Source organism: Heliangelus exortis, chromosome 2, assembly GCF_036169615.1.
Source record: "Heliangelus exortis chromosome 2, bHelExo1.hap1, whole genome shotgun sequence".
Taxonomy (NCBI): Eukaryota; Metazoa; Chordata; class Aves; order Apodiformes; family Trochilidae; genus Heliangelus; species Heliangelus exortis.
The window spans coordinates 75,713,806-75,730,836 of NC_092423.1; positions in this window are offsets into that span (position 1 = coordinate 75,713,806).

Genomic DNA, 17,031 nt, shown 5'->3' on the forward strand with positions numbered 1-17,031 from the left:
GTGTATGTCATTTTATGAAATGGTGAAATGATCCTTTATATTGAAGGCTTATGGTCATCTTCTGTAAAGAAAATAAATGAGGCACATTCCTGACTTCTTTGTATTCCACAACATGGAGAAAAAAATATTTTTAAAATTATTCCCAAAAATCCTCTTTCTGATACAGAAGAAATACTTCTTACTGAGGCTTCAAAAAAAACAAAACAAAACAAAAAAAAACCCACAAAAAACAAAACAAACCCCAAGGTTCAGATACTCAAGGACTATGCCTGAAAATCATCATAAATCTAGGATGAAACAAGGCATTTGCAGCTGCCTTTATAGTATAAATCAAGATGGTTTAGTTTAGTGTGAAAAAAAACCTAAAGTAGTTAGGATAGTGTCAAAGACAATGGCTTTTATATGTCACTTTGTCTTACAAAAATTAGTGTAATGGATAACATAATAATTATATTCTACTACTTGCTTTCAGTTTTACCAGTATTCCTTTAAAATAACGTAGCTACTATGGAGAGATAGTTTCAGCTTTGACAGGTGAGGATGTCGTATTAGGGTGATGTTGCGGCGAACCCTTCTCTCGGGGACATGGCTCTTCTCAAGAGCTCTCTCGCCAACTCTCTCTGCTTCTGGGAGCATGCCTTTTATTTTTCCCTTCAGCCCCGCCCATTTCTGGCTGGGGCAGGCCCTAATTATTGGGCACAGCTGGGCCTAAACTCCCAGTTCATTATCGGCGACACCTGGTGACTTGTGGTTCTCACTACATTTCCCCCCTTTTTGTTGTTTTGTTGAAAAATAAACTTCATTTTTTCAATAATTTACAATTAATTCACCACAATAATTAATTTACAATTAATTCACAATAATTTACAATTCATTTCCTTAATTTTACAATTTTCTTAGCCTTTGATTGAAATATGGAGGGAAAATTCGGGCTCCTACCGGCTTTTTCGCCTCTTTAGCCTCTGTTGTCAGCAGAAGATGAGGTCTCAGAACACCAGCTCAGCTCTCGCTGGTACTCGCCACCTTGGAATGCCTGGCCATGCAGAGCTTCTAATCACCACATCAGTCTTATCGCGTGTCCCTAGGGCTCCGTTTCAGGACCGCACCATCGCGTGTCCCTGGGGGCTCCGTTTCAGGACCGCACTGACTTGATGCGCACTCAGAGCTCCGCTTCAGCATTCCTCGGGTTTGAGTTCTGCGCGCCAACCCGCTGCGCCCTTCGAGCCTCGTTCTTCTTACCGCTTTTCGGCTTCTCTCCTGCCTGGCTCGCCATTCCGAGCTGTTGTATACCTTGCCGTGCTTCTACTCCGAGCTCTTCACACCGCCTACAGCATTTAAGCCTAGCCTCGTGGAGCTTCTGACGTGGCTGCGTACTCGGAGCTCTTTATAGAGCGTCCCGCACCAACGTAGTGGCTCCATCTGACGTGATTGCGTATTCGGAGCTCTTTATATCGCCTTCCGCATTTAAGCCTGGCTTTGTAGAGCTTCCCGCAACCAACGTGGTCATGTAGAGCTCTTTATATCACCTCAGCATTCACGGCTGCTGTTGCCCTCATTCTCCACCAGTTGTTGCAGCGAACCCTTCTCTCGGGGACACGGCTCTTCTCAAGAGCTCTCTCCCCAACTCTCTCCCCAGGCATCTCTCTCTGCTTCTGGGAGCATGTCTTTTATTGTGCCCTTCAGCCCCGCCCATTTCCAGCTGGGGCAGGCCCTAATTATTGGGCACAGTTGGGCCTAAGCTCCCAGTTCATTATCGGCGACACCTGGTGACTTGTGGTTCTCACTACAGGGTAACTTTGAACACTTCTGATGCAACAGGATATTCTGGAATTTTTGGCACTTTGGCTGCTTCTGCTAAGTAACTAGTAAGAGCAGTTGTAATGTCAGCCATCAGTTTGGACAGATTTCTGCTTCTTAGTATTATATTCACAAAAGGACAATTTGGTTCCTCATGCCTCATTGCCTGTCAGACTTTCCAAAATTCCCTATAGACGAACACAAGGCTTTGATATTCTCTAGAAGGAGATTTATTGGAACAAAGACACAATTATTTAAAATCACATAAGAACTACCCTGATACGTCAATAGGACAAATAGGTGTATGCACACTCAAATTATTTGAACTACTTGATTCTGGAGCATAACTAGACAATTTTAGGGAAAATAAGAAGGGCGGTGTAGTCATATGCATCACACAAATGTCACCAGGTCACTGGTGACAAAGAGGTTCTGAGTGGTTAAACAAAAGAAGGGATTATAAATCTGACTGGTGTTCAGCTTTCTTTCATTGCCTAATTTCTTTTCCTCACTGGATACGCTGCATTTCTCCTTCTAGGAGATGAATGAAGACTCACAAAGATCATCATCTCAGATGAAAAATAGTTTGTCAACTAATGAAATATTTCCAGAGATATGACAATGGCCTATTTGTGCATGCTGAACCTAAAAATATACAGGCAGGACAGAAGTGCAGAAGGAAAAAGATTCAGCCAGTGATGCTTAGTGCTTGCAGTGAGTTTTCAACTTCATCCATATAGCACACCTGAGTTCTGAGAGTAAGCATCATGTAAGTAGTGATAATCCTTTATTTAAGATGGAAGAACGACAGAGGAAAATTTTTCAATAGATACCTCTTTCACAATTATAAATTTGCTTCCTGCACTTGTCTGGCACCAAGGTTTTAACTCAAGTCTGCAGCTTGTAAAGGACACATTAAGGGAACAAGAGAAGACAACTATGTATCAGCAGTGCCAGTATCACAGTGTGGAATGAGTAGTTATTTTAGCATGGCATTGAGGCTGATTTCTTAAGTGACACAACTTGGGAACTGCTCTCTAGGCTGGAATGTGGATGAAGGAGATGGATAACAGTAGACATTAACTTGCGTGGCACAGTAGTAAGACAAGATGTTTGGATAATTATAAAGCACGTAGAATTCTTCAATTCTCTTGGTAAGGTAATAGCAGCAAAAAAGTGTATTTTTTCAATCAAATCAACCTATTTTGAGTTGTGTTACAGATGTTTTGTATCTTAATTAAAGGGAATGTTGTTCTACAATTTATTACATATACACGTTGCTTGAGTAGCTGAGGGTATTCATTATGTGCTTTATTATGTGTAAAATAATTTCTGATGTGTAGGTTCCCGTTAAAGCATCAGATTTTTGTTATCATCTGTAACATGTTTTAACTGTGGAATACTTTTCTCACTTCATGTATGATCAAAGGCAGTACATAATCTCATTTATGAATACAGAGAGAAGTGTGAAGATAGAGCTACCCATTACCTATATGGTTCCCCAAATGATTTTGATTCTAAGACAAATGCTTTGTGAAAAGGCTACAATGAGGAGATGATAAGACAAATCAACTGCACAAATAGCATCAGAGAGAATCTGCTCTATATTAAACAACTAATAGTGAAAATGGAGCAGATGTTTAAGCACACACAGCCTAGGAGAATGTTTTGCTTTGGCCTCATAGTTTATTCTTTGAACATATCTACACATTTTGCTATTTGTGTTTGGTTTTGGTTTGGTTTTTTTTTTCAGTCAACCTAGCTGGCTGTATTGCAGAGAACTACTGCAGCATACAATCTGATACAAGGCTCCAGACATCTATTTTAGCTCAGAAATTAACTCAAATTAACATGACAATTATTTGAGCTCAATTGCATGTTTTTGCTAATTAAAGATTAAGGGAAATGCCACAAAAGAGGCAGTAACATTTGTTAACAAGAATACACTAATGATTTGGCTGTTCCCATTGACCTCTGAAAAGGTTAACTAGTACATATGTCATGAATTAGTACATATGTCAAATATGGGTTATTCTTTATCTTTTTTAAAAGAATGAAACTGTATTGCGACTCACTGATGAGGAAAAAAAATTCATTACTCAGTATATTTCATAGAAGTACAGATAATTTTCATGCCCTGTAATCCTTGTTCTTATATTTGGCTATCTAGCTTAATAAATTTCATTTCCTTAGAATAATTTATTTTTTTATTGGAAAAGGTTTTTAAATACCAAACCCAACTGTTAACCTAGAACATTGCGAAGTCTGCCACTAACCACGTTCTAAGTTCCATGTCTGCAAATCTTTAAATATGTGCAGGAACAGTTACTCAACCACTTCCCTGGGCAGACTGTTCCAGTGCCTGGCAACCTTTTGGTTGAAGATTTTTTTTTAATATTCAACCCAAGTCTCACACAAACCTGGCACAATTGAGGCCATTCCTCTAATCCTATTACTCATTACTGGGGAGGAGACCAACACCCAGCTTGGTACAACCTCTTTTCAGGCAGTTGTAGAGAGCAATAATGTCTCCTCTCAGCCTTCTTCTCTTCAGGCTAAACAGCCTCAGTTCCCTGAGACACTACTTGTAAGAATTGTGTGCTAAACTCTTCACCAGCTTCATCACTTTTCTTTGGAACCACTTCATCACCTCAATGTCCTTGTTGTAGTTAGGGTGCCCAAAACTGAACACAGAATTCTAGGTGTGTGTCTTACCATGGTACCTGAGTACAGAAAGACAATCCCTTCTCTAATCCTGCTGGCCACACTATTTCTGATATATGTCAGGATGCCGTTGGCTTCTTTGTCCACCTGGGCATACTGATGGCTTGCATTCATCTCTTTGTTGTTCAACACCCCCAAGACCTTTCTGCCAGACAGTTATCCAGACATTCTTCCCCAAGCCTGTAGTTCTGCACAGGGTTGCTATGACCTAGGTGCAGGACCCAGAAGTTGGTCTTGTTGAATATCACACCACTGGTCTTGCTACATCAATCCAACCTGTACACATCTCTGTGGAACCTTCCTACTCTCAAGCAACATTCCAGGTGAATCTGTTGTCATCTGCAAACTTACTGAGGGTGTACTTCCTCCCCTAATCCAGATAACTGATAAAGATATTAGAGCCCCAAGTTCCCTGGGGAGCACCATTTGTGACTGGATCACAACTGGATTTAACTCCATTCACCACAGCTCTTTGAGCCTGGCCATCCATCCGTTTTTTCGCCCAGCAAAGCAAACACCCATTCAGACCATGAGCAGACAGCTTCTCCAAGACAATGTTGTTGGAAACTATGCCAAAGGATTCTCTACAGTCCAGGTGGAAAACATTCACAACCTTTCCCTCATCCACTAAAAGGGTCACCTTCATGTTGTAGAAGGAAATCAGGTTCATTAAGAAGGGCCTCCTTTTATAAATCCATGCTGACTGAGCCTGATCTTCTAGTTGTCCTTCATATGCCATGTGATAGAATTCAAGCTTATTTGTTCCATGAGCTTCCTCCTCGACAGGGTCAGGCTGTTAAGGGTGTAGTCCCCTAGATCCTCTTTCTGCTCCTTCTTGTAGGAGGCATCATATTCATCAACCTCCAGTCAGCCAAGACCTCCCCAGTTAGCCAGGACTGCTGATTGACAATGAAAAGTGGCTTGGTGAGTACTTCCACCAGGTCCCTAAGTACCCTTGTGTGTACTCTGGGTGCATCCCATCTGGCTACATAGATTTTTGTGAGCAAAATGGTGTAGCAGGTTCCCAACCATTTCCACTTGGATTATGGGGGCTTCATCTGCTCCCCATCTTTGTTTTCCAGCTCAGGTGGCTAGGTACCCTGAGAATAATTCATCTTACTACTAAAGACTGAGTATTAAGTGCCTCAGCCTTTTCCTCAGCCTTTGCCACTGTTTCTTTCCACATCCAGTGAAGGATGGACATTGTCCTTAGCCCTTCTTTTGTTGCTAATGTATTTTGAGGAACATTTTTAATTTTCTTTTACAGCAGTAGCCAGATGAAGTTACTGTTGGGCTTTGGCATTACTCACTTTCTCCCTGCAAAACATAATGACATCTTTGTAGTCCCCCTGAGTTGCCTGCCCCTTCTACCAAAAGCCATAAACTCTCCTTTTCTTTTTGAGTTCCAGCCAATACTGGAATATTCTCTGTTCATCCAGGCTGGTCTTCTTCCCCACCTGGCTCATCTTTCAGCACATGGGGACAGCCTATGTGCACCTTTAAGATTTCATGATTAAAGAGCACCAGCCTTCCTGGATTCCTTTGCCCTTCAGGACTGCCTTCCAGTTATGTACTCTAAGGGGTGCTCAGCAACTTAATATGTATTTTCAGTATGATCTGTGAATGTAAAATTGCAGGTATACAGACAGAAATGAAGCTGTTCTGAATAATGTTCTGTTCTTAGGAATCTGTCACTCAAAATCCTTTGCTAGATACTAAAATCCTCTAAAAGATGAATTTAAAGCAGACTTCATAGCCCTGGCTCTTACTATTCAAAATAATTCCGCTGTACTCAGAGTACATATATTACAATTTTCCATTACATTCTTATCTGCTGGAAGAAAAGACACATATGAGAAAGGTCATTCATTAATATATTTTTATCTAATTTTATTCAGTTTAAGTATTGATCACAGCAAATAAGTAAGAGGCAGGTATCCATTCTACCTCCAGACATGTAAGCATTTTACATTCATTTATTTGGCGTATTACAAAAGGAAATGTTTGCATTCCTTATTAGTGTCAGATTCATAATATTTCTGTCATGAAGTAATTATTTCTTGTTTAAGCCCTCTAATTATGTAAATGTTATGTAATCTGATGTGTAACTGCAAATTAAATAATTGCTTCAGTATACTGATTGATGCAGACTCAGTGGTTCTGTGATTCTGTAATACATCTGATTCTACTTTTGTCATTAAACAGCACTACTGATTTTTTACCAGTGTACAATGAAATAGTTCACAACCTGGAAGTCTCATCTGTTTAAGAGGACTGAAAATAGTTTTTTTCACTTCTCATTCTTCTACAGTTGTCATTTGTTTTTCATCACCTTACTTTTTCTGTATATTTGTTCTTTCGGTCAATTTTTCACGGTTTTTTGGCTTTCAGTTTCTGTTATGTTCAGTACCTTTGTAAATTCTGATTGAATTTTTTTCTTTTTCTATAGTATTATTCAACTTGATATAAAAGCATGATCACATGGATTTGGTGCTCCAAGTCCTCCACATCTTCAACTTCTATCCTAATTTTTTTGTCATATATGTGAAATGTAGTGTTTCGGTTTGTAGTGTAGGGGCTTTTTTTTGCTTGGCTAGATCCTGGTTTCTGCATGTGACTCCTTAAGAAAAAGAGTGTCTTCATGAGCTAAAATTGTTACCCAGCACTGGTGTGATGAGTAGGTCCCAGGTGTTTTTCTGTTACATACTTAGGATATAATTAAACAGTAATATTCATGGTTCTTCACTATATTCTATATTTTTATTACTATCCTAATAATTTTGTCTGTCAAAGAACAGTATCTTGAGGAAGCTGGTCAGGGTTTTTTGATTTCACTGAATGATTCATCACAGACGAGTAACATTTCCTCAGAGTCTGTTCTGATGTATCTTTGGTACTTTCCACTGTGAACTGAGCAGAGATTATTGTCCTTCCTGAAACAGAGTTAGTATGCACTCCCATGATCTGAAAGGACTTTGTTCAAAATCTCAGTTTCATACCATTAACTGTACATTAGAAGATTCACAGATATCAGCCTTAACTTACAGATTCTTATACTCCTTACTTTGAGGAAAAAGGAGTTATAACAAATCACTTACAAATTACAGTGACAGTTACATAAAAAGATGAAAAAAGGAGAAAGCAGCTCATCATATGCTTAACATCCTGGTTCACACATATCCTTTAAATTTAACTGTGATATAATTAATCCAAGGTCAAAGATGGTTAAGATGTAAATATATATTACATTAAGAGAAATTCAGACATCTTAGTATCAGTAACTCTGCTTGCCTAGTGTCTCTTATGACACTTCTTACATTTCAATAAACAAGTTGCTCTAAATTGTCCTTTTTTCCTTCTCATGAATTGTGCATTAGAAGTTGATTATTTTCCTGATTATGTTTATTCCTGGATATCATGCATCTATTTGTTTCTGCAAAAAAATCATCATGATGAAAATATTGTACAGTTAATCAATATTTAAGCAGTTTGGTTATTTAATTTTTGGAACAGGAAATTTAATTTTCTGAATAAATTCATTTGCGACTGCTCATGGAAAACAAATATGAAAGCTGGTTAGGATTATAAAATATCTGTTTCATGACAAATTCTATGTGAGACACTGGATAAACTAAAATTCAGAATGAGGCCATATTCATAAAACTTTATGAATTTAGATTTTTCATATATGATATATTTTTTGTGAGATTTTGTTAAAAATAGTATCTGTATCTTATGTCTCACTGGTATTTATTCCAGAAAAGGTATGCAAAGGAAATTACAGGAACAAATAAGAGAATAAACAAATTATTTTATTTGGTCTCCCTCTTCCTCAGGTGATAATAAGAGTCTGGAACAAATGCTTAAATGGACAATTATTATCTCTAATGTGGGAATTAATATGAGAACTTTAATATTTTCTTAATTAGGGTAGTTAAAATTTATGCTAGAATGTATTGTTTATAGTTTTTCTGTTTTAATTTATTAAGTACTACTCTCTTGGGAAACTGTGATGGCAGAAATATGTTTCTGCTGTATTTTTACAGAAATATGCCCACAGGCATAGATCTATCAACAGCAAGCATTTACTCTGACACCATCTGGAGTCGAGTCTCAATAGATAAAACTTAACATCACACAGACACCCCAGTGCTTGCTAATTCGTAGCACCACAGAATAGCTAGGGCTGGAAGGGGCCTTAGAGATCATCTAGTTCCAAAACCCCCTGCCATGGCGGGATGCACTAGACCAGGTTGCTCAAGGCCCCATCCAACCTGGCCTTGAACACTTCCAGGGAGGGGGCAACCACAACTTGCTTGGACAACCTGTTCCAGTGTCTCACCACCCTCAAATCAAAGAATTTCTTCCTAATGTCTAACCTAAATCTCCCCCCCTTCAACACTGAAACCATTTCCCCTTGTCCTCTCACTACACACCTGTGTCAAAAGCCCTACCCCAGCCTTTTGTAGGCCCCCTTCAAATATTGGAAAGTCACTATAAGGTCACCTTGGAGCCTCCTCTTCTCCAGGCTGAACAACCCCAATTTCCTCAGCCTGTATTCATAGGGGAGGTGCTCCAGCACTCTGATCATTTTAGTGTCTCTCCTCTGGACATGTTTCAGGAGCTCTGTGTCCTTCTTGTGCTGGGAACTCCAGAACTGGACACAGTACTTCAGGTTAATTGTTGTCAAACTACCATCCTGCGACATGTGTTGTGCTGCACCTCTGAAAAACTGATGAATGGGATGACTGAGGGGGGGAAATACTTAATATACAGTTTCTTTGCATTTGCCAGATTCAGACTGTTTTAATAAATTAATTTCCTAATACAGCTGGCTACTATGATCTAAGATCTAGTAGTCAAGACCATTCTGTTGTTTCTCAGGAACAGTTTTTAAGTCATGTAAAAACTGTATATGTTATCAGCATGTTTCTAGTATTTCCTGTAAATTCTGTAGTAGGAATTGACATATTATGCCAGCTTTTATTTCTTCAGTGTATGAATATAAATATTCATCTCATCATAAAAAATAATTCAAAGTGAACACACTCTATAGATGATGAATATTTAAAATTATATTTATCAAGTAGTTACTAAAGAGTTTAACCTAGGAATCTCATCTATTATGTAAGCTCCACAATCCTTTGATCAAGACCTTGAAAATATTTTAAACTTTACCGGGATCTTCTGAAGAAATTTTACAGGCAAAAGCAGCACAGAAGACACTTTTTCTTATAAGGTGATTTTAAAAAAAAATAATTGTCTGTCTAAGTTGCATACAATGTTTTTAATAATATAAATTCAATAGTTTGAAAACAAACTCAAATATGAATTCTGTCTTTATCCTGAAATTACAAACTCTGTGTTGGGATCAATTACAGTAAATGTGACATATATATAGAGTAACTCAGAGATTTTTAACACTTTGATAACCATTTGCCCTTTAGTTCCTGCCATAGAATTTTAAAAAGATAATTACGTTTTTCTCCACTCCTGCCTCAAAGTTAAATGGTATCCTCTGAGGAGAAGAAATTGTGTTCAAGCCTTCATTCCCTCCCAGTAATTATCTATACTATCATAGTATTATAATAAACTATATAAATATATTTTCCTAATTAAAACATTTTATGTTGTGGAGCAAAACTCACAGATCAAAGAACCACAGCACAATGGAAATTTTAAAAGCTTATTTACCTTAAACATCTATTACTCACTTTTGAAGTGCATGCACAATTTCAAATAAAGCTACTAACCTTCCCAATATTAATAATTCATACAAAGCTGGTATATTTCCTTCCCTGCCTTTCCTACCTTGTGAGCAATTAAAAGACTGCACTGAAAAGGTAAAATAGAGTGGAAATTATGAAAGCAGTATTTTCTCTGATCTTGTAGTCGGCACAGATTAAGTCTTTCTACAGCAATACAATGACTAGGGAAAAAAAAAAAAAAAAAAAAAAAAAAAAAAAAAAAGAAAAAGAAAAAGATTGCTCCCTGCACATCAGTAACTGCATATGGGTATGTAGGGCATAGGAGCTGAGACTCCCAGACTCCCAGAACAGATACTACACAGCAAAATGAAGTCCTGAACTAAGCTGGCTGATGAACTTGAAATTTAACATACTCACCTGGGAGGTACCTAAAGGAAGGTAATAGATTATTCTATATCTAGGTTACATGTTTGATGTGGTACTGTAGCACTCATGTCCTTTTATACGCTGTTCACCTTGAGCAACTGGAGAACTGGAACTTGCCCCTCATTGCTGCATCCATCTCCTTTTGGCTGCATACGGGAATAAGGAAAGCAGGGGAGTAGCTGTGTGTGGTATTAAATCAACACTACTCTATTTGCAAGGTCATGAGTTGCAAAATCATTTTTTTTAAGCATAACTTGATGAAACAAGGAGTAATCTTTTTTTATTTTTTTCTTTGTTCTTATCTATTGTACTCCTTGGTTTCTATACATTCAATATGTCCATTCTGTTGCCCTTGTAGCGTTTTACCCCTCCCCATCCATTTTACTCAGTAGTTCTGCTTCTTGTTCCATCCCTTCATCTTCAAAAAAACCCAGCATCCTGTTTTTAAAAACAAGTATGAGTGAACTTGTACTTGGCTCACTGGTTTTCTACTCAAACCCTTTTTTGATCTGTGTTTTTCGTGCACATTTCATTTGATGTCTACTCTTGTCTACATAGCTGACTAAACTGTATACTTTTGTAATTGGTACAAAGCTATATGACAGATTAGTTCCCTAAATTCAATAATGTCTCTAATGTTTTTTATTAGAAATCGTTATATAAAACAAATTTACTAGTAGGTGTCCTCCATGACAGAAAGAAAATGATCACGCAAAAATAACTATGCTCACACCTAACTGAGTAACACACCCCCCCACTTTAGGAATTACCATTCCTATATTAAATTTAGGAATTGACTGCAACTGAATGACAATGAGCAATTACACTCTGGTAGCTCAATACTTTTCTTATTCTTCTAATTCTTCACTCTAATTCACTCTGGTTCAGTATACAGCTGTGCAAGACTATCTCACACTAGTAAACTGATTTCCCATAATTTCATTGTGGTGTTAGCATAACTGAGTAACTAGGAGTTGGAAATTTACCAAGAGTTTCTGAGGCTTTCAGACCCAGGTGACATTACCCATGTTGTCTTATATAAAATAGAGGCAGATGTTACAGTACCAACTTATGTAAACACAGTGCAGTATTTATGGCAGACTTGCTGGCACTCACCTTTCTCAAAGAAGGAGGATGATCTTTGCTCATGAGCTAATGGGGCTTATTGACAGAGCTTTAAAATCAACTTGAAGGAGAAGGGGATCATATCAGACTTGTCTGTGACAAGCTGCAGGAAGACAGTCCAAGATTAGGGGGATGGGGTGCTATCAAGGGCCTTAAGCCTGATGCTTTGAGATTTGCTGGGTACGCTGAAGCACACCTGAAGTCCTACAGAGATGAGCCAGGGGCTGCTGAGATAATGGGAGCCAACAGGGAAGCACCAGTGTAATACCTCAAAGGAATTAATAGGTCTACCTCTAAGAAGGTGATACAGCCAAAAGCCCAGCTGAAATGTATCTGCACCAATGCATGCAGCATGGGAACCAAACAGGAGGAGCTGGAAGCCACCAAGCTGCTAGAAATCAACAACCTGGTTGCCATTACTGAAACTTGGTGGTACCAGTCCCATGACAGGAGTTAAGTTATGATGGCTACAGGCTGTTCAGAAAGAACAGGCAAGGGAGAAGATATGGAGGCATTGCTTTCAATGTAATGAAATAGATGGATTGTGGAGAGCTGTCTCCAAAGAATAGCCATGAGCAGGTTGAAAGCTTGTAAGAATTACAGACTGAGGTAACAAAGGAAATATTGCAGTTGATACTCACTACAGGTGGACCAGTCAAGGGGAGAATATTGTCCAGGACTGCTTATTCCAGATACAGAAACAGTGACCCTGCTGGGGGACTTCAGCCACTTAGACATTTATTGGAAAAGTAGCACAGTGAGCTGTAGGTAAGCAAGGAGGCTCCTAGAGTAATTGAGCATGAATTCTTAAATCAGGTAATAAAAAGCCCTACCAGGGAGGATGTGATACTGAACCTGATGGTCACTACCACATGCGAGCTAATTGGTGATGTTAAGATTGGAGGCAGCCTGGTCTATGGTGATCAGGCACAGGTGGGGTTCATACTCATGAAGGATAGTGGTCAGGCAAAGAGTAGAGTGAGGACCCTGAATTTTGGGAAAGCAAAATTCCATCTCTTCAAGGAGTCAGTCAATAGGATGCACTGGGATTCAGAACTCAAGGAAAAGGGAGCAGAACAGAGCTTGAAGATCTTTAAGGATATTTTTCGTATACTTCAAAGAGCTCTTGATTCCCAGGTGTAAGAAATCAGGAAAGGAAGGTAAGAGACCGTAAGGGCTGAATCAAGACCTGCTGATCAAAGTAAAGGGCAAGAAGAAATGCAAAGGCAGTGGAATCAGGGACAGGTATCCTGTGACCTTTCCTGTTGTGTAGAGGTGGGTTCAGAAGGGCCAAGGCGTGGCTGCAGCTGAACACAGCAAGGGACACAAAGAATAAGTGCTTCTATACTATGTCACCAAGAAAAGGAAGCTGTATATTATTTGTTTACTGTATACAGTTTCTCTTATAAGAGTGAATAATATCTGATTATGAGTCATTCTCTTTTTTTTCTTTTTTAATATAGTATTTTTGGTAGTTGTCTAAAATTAGAGAGTAAGAAGCTATTACAGATAATAGTGAGGAACAAGCTATTACAGATAATCATGGACATTTCAGGAACAGTATTATTTTTCATAGAGAAGCGTGAGAAGGTGTTTCCCAAAGGTCCTCTCTCTCAAAGAAAGAGATGGCGAAGACCATTCACAAATTTGTGAAGCCCATGAGTTTCAGTTTGACACCATCTATCCCTATTTTTCCAATGCACTTTTTCTTTAGAAAGGCAAACTTTGGCTTAGGCTTACAGAAAGAACTCAAGTATTATTAATTTTTTTAGAGATTTTTTTTGTGGTCATAATCCTAATTTTAATGCAATTATAATAAAACCAAAACTTTTCATGAATCACTGGCCACAAAATTAATGCCTGACACCCAGGTGGATTAAGCCTATTTAGTATTATTAGTTGCACTTAAGCAGAGCAAAGCAAAAATTTCAAGTCTTTTCTGATAACTGTTTAATACACTTATAGGAAGGATTAGTTGATCTTCAGAATACAGTCTAGCCATTAGTATTACTGGGTTTTAATTATTTAAGAAAACATTATTGATAGCAATATATAAAGAATTTAAACTGTAAATTTATGTTTCAGCAGTAGCCTTACAAATCCATAAAGACAACTCATTCCTTCAAAATGTCTAGTAAAAAAACCTACACTAGATAACTTAGTTAACAACTTTAAAATCTGTGCAAGTCTAGGTTTTAACAATTGAAATTTTGATACATAATAAGGCTTTTTCAAATGCTGGTTTTAGGGCAAATTTTTTTAAAATTAAAGATTAATTTTTACAAATTACCTTTAAAAATAACCTTCATATTGTTCCCATTACCTTCATAAGAACAAAAATATCAAGACAGTATCTATTCTTGAACTGAAATATGCTGCAGGCTGGGCAGAATATCAGGAAGTTCTTATTTTACCCTACCGAACTGCCATAACCCTACAACAAAATACTGCTGTAGATGGGCCTTTGTTTCAGATTAAGAGGAGGATCTTTTTCCATCCTTAAAAGTTATTAACCAAAGCTTTTGCATTGAAAACTTGAACTGAAATTACATTTTTTTACAGGAAGTAAACTCCCAGGCAAACACAATGATACATATCTGCTCTCTCAAAAGAACATTTAAAAAGGGTAGGGAACAGAAAGAATAGGTATCTCCAATCAGCATCATATTTTGATGCTCCTAAACTGCTTAAAAAGTGGTAGGAATGACTCATAGCAACATTCCTTAGCAAATATTCAAAAAATATAATTTTTCTCTAACAACCTAGAGAGTTTATCAATTTCTTAATAATCTAATTTAAAATATCATTTTGCAAATCATTGAACTGCAACAGAGGACATGACAGTTTACATGGAAGTGTTGCTGGAAAGAAATGAGGGAAGTTGGTTCACAGCTGTTTCTTCTGGTGCATTATATGTATTGATAATGGGAGAGAGTGGTGAGCTGGTAAGAGTGCACAGGTGAACTGGGAAGGTTGGAGGAAGCCTAGGGAAGAAACAAGTGCACATGAGGCTAGTGCTGAATCTGTACAGCTGATCAGCTGATTTTTTTTTTTATGTCTTGATCTGCTGATGTGTCAGTATCCAATTACCTCGTTCTTTTCCTCTTACAATGGTTCTGTTTTCAATACACAAATTACAAAATCAATAATTGACCCGATAACTGGGAATTTCATTAAAGCAGTTATGGGGACATTCCCATCTCATTTCATACAGTATACCACACTAGGAAACTTTTCCTACATACTTTAATACAACTCAGTACCCTAGGAAGCTGCAGTTCAATGACCTTGATGTAAATAAATTATTAAAAAAAAACATTTACATTGATAGCGAAACTATCCAGAGGATAGATGTACACCAAAAACTTATTACTATCAAAAGTGCTGTGAAATAAAATAAGGAAACATAAAACACCGTACAGATTATTTTACATCTGTCAGCCCTGAGGTAGATTTTTGTTTGGGAAAGGGGGATTCGTTAACACCAGAACCTTAGAAGTCTTTGCACAATCCTTCTTCTTAGTTTTACCGTTAAAGTTCCAAAGATACATAAGCTAGCATCAAGCCATAGAATAGTGGAAAGAATATATTTTTTTTTCCTAGTAGCATCACATAAATCTATGTGACTGCCAGTAAAATCTTCTGTCTCAGTAGGAATTTTATTACCACTAAGAAATTAAACATATGAACTCTGAATTTGACCCAGTATGATGAGACTTACAACCTTTACTTCACTGGACTTCAATAGCAGTTAGTGCCCATTAGGGTATAGTGATACTCATCCTAAAACACAAAATTGCTTCAGTTGCCCTTCACAGCTAAGAATTATATCCTTTTTTCCTGCAGTGTTGTCTTGTCATGGGACTTCTTACACTACACTGACAAAACCATGGGTGTGGGTTGATGAAGGGAACAAAGAAAAGCCTCAGTGCAGCAAGAATTCTCAGTACAGAGGTGAAAAGATGGCAACATGCTGAGGTCTGGGCAGTTCATGTACAGCAGTTTTGATATTTTTATATATATATTGATTTCCTGTCAGTTATTTGCTGCACTTAATTTAAAACTGAATATTGTGTATTCCTAAGTTCCTGTTTTGTTTTTCATAAAGCCTGTCATGTGTCAGATTCCTGTCATGTGTATTATTGGCATACAAGATATCCTTTTATAAACTGTTGAAAAAACAACAGTTTAAATTTGTACTGTAGAACTATGGTAAATTACTTCAACCAATAGCAAAAATACAAAAGGAATGTGACGCTAGGTATTCTAGCAATAGGACAAGACTGTCTAAGGATGAGATGCACTGAACACTCCTTTCCACCAATAACACTCATGTATGAGGAGCTCTCTCTCTGGCTATTAGTTCTTTTTGGGAGGCTGGTGTGCTGTTGTGGATGTCAGGCCTCCAGGTGTGAATTTGGAGCAGGAAAAGAGGAGGAAAAGATAAGCCAGCTTCTTTCATCATACATAGTACATGTACTCTGGAAAACCAAGTTGATTGATACAGCCTGAGATTTTTTCAGCATTTAATTTCTTTTCCCTTCTCACCAGTATAGGATAGGAATTTAATTAGCTATGTAAGGCCAAGACACACCTTGTTTTATTATATAAATGAGGCAGCTAGCACTCAGGAAATTCAGGACCTTTTCTGGCAGAGCTTCTCTTACACTACTGCTTTGGCCATTCTGTATAGAAGGTAGTATTTCCATTGTAGTTTGTTAAATGTAAAGCTTAATGCACTGAATGATGTGTTATTGACACATATTGACATATGTAGTAAGAGACAGAGTGTGTGGATGTGGCTAAGATGGTTTTCCAAGGAAACTGTATTTTTCTGACTTAGCTTTCAGTATTAGTATTTTATTAGTGAGAGGATCATTTCTGCTCTCATTAGATTTTTGAAATGTGCTGTGGTATATAAATCTGGCATCTTTGAGTTGACTGGCATAAGCAGTATTTGTATCCTAGTTAAAACTGGGCTCTGAGAGGTACAATCTCTGGTTCTAGTACTGGTTTTATCATAGAACCAATTACTGATACTGTATCGGGTAATAATTTTAAATAAGCTTTCTTTAAGCCATGAACAATAAGACTCTCCTTTCCCTCCTTGATTTTCTCTCATTTTTAATTAACACATGAAATCTGATGTATGGCAGGATTTAACTTGTTTGAAGGATATCTGAGATTCTAGACAAGTTGAGATCCAGGTAAATGGGAGTTAAAGGACAATCAGAGGGCTAGACCACCTCTC